The sequence below is a fragment of the Phalacrocorax carbo genome, chromosome 6 (genome assembly GCF_963921805.1).
Source record: "Phalacrocorax carbo chromosome 6, bPhaCar2.1, whole genome shotgun sequence".
NCBI lineage: Eukaryota > Metazoa > Chordata > Aves > Suliformes > Phalacrocoracidae > Phalacrocorax > Phalacrocorax carbo.
Genome location: NC_087518.1, coordinates 59,727,299 through 59,731,259, shown reverse-complemented (window position 1 = coordinate 59,731,259; position 3,961 = coordinate 59,727,299). Strand labels below are relative to the sequence as shown.

General features: G+C 45.6%; 1 long non-coding RNA gene across 1 annotated transcript; it reads left to right on the top strand.

Annotated features, from left to right (window-relative positions):
* The first annotated feature begins 2,031 nt into the window (after window positions 1–2,031).
* On the top strand, window positions 2,032–3,483 carry LOC135313982 (uncharacterized). The gene is made up of 2 exons (XR_010373499.1): window positions 2,032–2,807; window positions 3,172–3,483. It is a non-coding gene; the product is annotated as an uncharacterized LOC135313982 (long non-coding RNA).
* The last annotated feature ends 478 nt before the right edge of the window (window positions 3,484–3,961 follow it).

Sequence of the window (3,961 nt, the reverse complement as noted above, 5' to 3'; positions counted from 1 at the left end):
CTCATCCCTGCGTTACCCGCTCAAGACGACTGCGTGTCTGGGGGATCTAATTAAAAACCATTTGCAGTTAATTAGCTGCTCCTGCGTAGCGTGCAGGCCTGGTCTGTCTCGCAGGCGTCGCTGGGGCGCAGGCCGGCGCTGAGGAGGCCGGCGCTCCGCCGCCAGGCCCGCACGCCTCCATCCACAGCGGCGAGGGGATGCACGGCTGCAGCTCCCTCTGCTTGCCTTCATCTCCCACGGCCCTCCCACTGCTCGCACCCCGGCTCCGGGAACATGCGGATGGGAGCGAGGGTGTTAATTGAGATAAAACGTTAAGTCCAGAAGCCGTTCAGATCCGCCAGTGGTTGTTAGGTCGAAGCAGAGCGACGGCGGGGCTGTGGCTGGCGCATAGCTGAAGCTGTAGCTCTCTCTACAGGCTTCACGTACAGTAGCTGCGCGGTCGCAGCCAGACCGGCCTAACCACAAAGGCTGCCCTGGACGGTTACCCGTCGGGCAGAGCCACTCTCTGCCGCGGCTCGGTGTGGGTGAGCACCGCACCGGGCCTCCGGAGGACGTGGCCAACCTGTGGGGAAGGCGGGTAAGCAGGGACGGGGCTCCCTGCCGCCGGGGACCTCGTCCTTGCCAGAGCTGCAGCCCACGGAGCCACGCTCGAGGCACTGTTGAGCTCAGATGTGGAGCACCAGGGAGCTCCGAGCCGAGGGCCTCAAGCGCATCCCGAAGTCACAAGCACGTACAGGTGCAGCCGTGCTCCGTGGGTGCAGGGCCGCAGCTCCCGGAGCTGCGTGGGGGCTCTGCGCGTCCCGCGGGCGCCCTGGGGAGGTTTCGTAGCCTCCCCTGAGCTCTGGGGGGGTGCAGCGGGGAGGGAACTGCTCCAAACGCGCCTCCACGAGTTCCCGGCGTGCCGGGGATGGAGGAGCAGGCGTAGGGGAGCGAGGAGAGGCCACAGCAGGAGCCGTGGGAGCAGGGAGCAGCGAAAGGTGCGAGGCAAAGGGCAATGCCAGATCCAGCCTCAGTCATTAATACTATCGCAGTTGGCTTTTTTTAATTTATTTGAGGCTTTTTTTTTGCTTTTCCTAATAATTTCTGGAGCTGATAACAATATAACTGGATGATCCTTTAAAGTAATTTCATTGTGCAAGATTTATTGGGAATATTACCTGCATATTTAGAGTTAAGAGGGACAAATATTTAATCTCCTTTTTTATTGCCCCATTATTTAGAAAGTTTTCTCTGAATCTTGTAAATACATTTTTTTTCATTTCCCTTCAGAGTTTGTCTTTCTCTTTGGCAAACATTGATTTTTTTTTTCATGTTTTTTCCAGTGAACCTTGAAATTAAAATGTCTTTTTTTGTTTAATTTCTTTTTTGTACACCGGACTCATTGTCAGCACAGCAAGAGCAAGGTGCTTTGTTAGATTACTGCTGCTTCAAAGCTACTGAAAGGGAGAGTTGACCACATTTTATCGTATGTGTGTAGTTCCTTCATGAGTTGCAATTATTCTCTTTAAAACACAAAACCAAGCCCAAGTTCTCAGCATTTTAAGGAAGCATTTTATATTTCTGAGTAGTTCAGAGTCAATTTTTTGCCAAATTTTACCAGTTTTAAGAATTTTCGAATTCTTTGTCCTCTTCTTGGACAAATCACATGCACAGAAATGGCTATATACAAAATAGCAAGGTTTGCAGACAGAGAGAATATCTTTTATGAGGCCAGCTGATATAGTTGGGGAAAGAAAAAAAAAGGAAAAGCTTTCAGACACACAAGGCCCTGAAAGCGTTTCTGGGGTTTTTTTCAACTATATCAAGTGTTCTAATAAAAAATACTACCTCTCCCTGCAAACCTTGCCTCTCTCCTATCTTTCTACCATTGCAGATACAGCAACACCATTTCTAGCAGAAAAATAATTGTATTTGTATAGCAAAGAAGCAATATCACCATTTTTTCCAAGTGTTTTTCATTAAAAACTACTGTCTGTTCCCTCCTACAGTAGAGGGTTTTTTTAGAGTATTTTTAGAAAAGAATAATTTTTATGATAATTACTTTGTCATTGTCATTTTATCTGCCGTAGCAGAAGAATTCTCTATTACAGAGTCTTGACTAAGAATGCTTTTTTCTTTTGCTAAGTAGCCAGGGCACTGTAGGTTATGAAATTAAAGCTTAAATTATAGTAGGGTAAAGTGGTTGGACCCAGGAACACAGATACATTTGTATCCTTGGTTGGCCTGACGTGCCATCAGAAAGTTAGGAAATTCTTCAAAATATTCAGCTAAATGAAATCCTCCATAAATTAAAAGGGTTTGCTTTAGCTTTGTGACCTAGGGTTATACATTATGCTAAGCAAGTATAACAGACTATGTTCAAAGGCTAAAGAGCAGGTAGTAAGTGTTTAAAGCAGCAAGAGTCGTGTTTAAAAAAAAAAAAAAAGTCTTTAAAAATGGATTGTTCTAGGCTATAATAAACTATGAATTGTAAGAGGTTAATTGACAAAATGATACTCGTCTAACGCCATCTCTGCAACAGCAATCATTGCTGAATCCATAATTCAGGGGTCTCGCTATATTGACAATTACATTTCCTCAGAAAGACTCCAGTTATTTCCTCAGTCTGTTTAACCTATGGTAATTAATTATAGATTTACAAGCGGTACACAGGCAGATACAGGTATCTGCAACCACGGCACTGCTGGCAAGAAAGAAAAACGCCTGCCTGCAGCCCGGGGCGGCCCAGATATCAGTATGAAGATTCATGCCATGAATTGACCTTCGCCTCGCTCGCCGTCCGAATCAGAAAGCCAGCGCGGGTGATGGTAATTACCCTCATTGCACATCTGGCATTCAAGGAAGGGCAGCCTTGCCTCAAGGTTGCTGCACTTAGGTTCAAATCCCATTTTTGCAGAGCCTCTGACCTGCAAATCTGATCTATTTTCCCCCAAACTGTATTTCTTATTCAATGAGATACAATACGTTAGCAGTGAATAAACCGGTAAGATTTTAAGAATAGTAACAAGCATTCAGTCAATCTTCTTCCATGTGGCACGTGCTCAGAGCACCAGAGATACCCTCCTCATGATAGAAAAGATTCCTTTTCAACTTATTTTTTTTTCTAAAGCTAGTACGCCAAATGTGAGCTATTTTGTTTATTTGTTTGGTGTTTTTTTTTTTTTTTTTCAGAAAAGCAACAGTTCCCCAACGGGAAGCCAGACGGAGTCACTGGTATTGCTGTTTTGCAGAAAGGAGTTGCCAGGCACTGGCTACGTCGGTGCCTTTTGTGAGCAGAAGGAAGTGCCACACGTTCACTTCTCTCCACGCCTGCCACGGTCTGTACCCAAAAAAATGGCGCAGACTTGCTAAGACGGGGCTATTATAATGTCTTCTTAATTACAATTCATTACTACTTTTTTTTTTTTTAACAGTACAAACTTCTCAGCTATAACAAAAGATGTTTAAGAAACAAACCTTGTCAAAATAAATGAATTAAGAGCATTCATCCTTTTCCAGAGTGTGAAGAAGTTTGTTAGGTGCTAATGAATTCTGTAATGCATTAGCCACACTTCTTAAAATGTGTGTACCACTTACTCCGTAACTTGCTAAAGTTTTGTCATTCTCACTGAATCTCCGGTTATGGGCACAAATTAGGCAGATTTGATTGTAATTGGACTTTGAGGCATTCAGCTATTATCCTGCCAAATGCAGGATGTTGTCTCTGTGCAGAAGCCTGTTAAAGCTGCATGAAATCCATATGAAATCCATAAGCGTGCTACCGTTGGACTTTGCTGCATTACTTGGCAGAGCCTTGTGCTGGAGAAGGTGCGGAGCATCTTCTGCTCGCCAGGATCCTGCTGTGGCTTGGGCTATCCCCACGCGTTAGCAGGGGAGTCCTGTCCCGGGAGCTGGGGTTAAACCTGCTCCCAAGTCAACGTCAGGTCTCCCTGGGAGCTCACCAAAAGCAGGACCAGGCCGT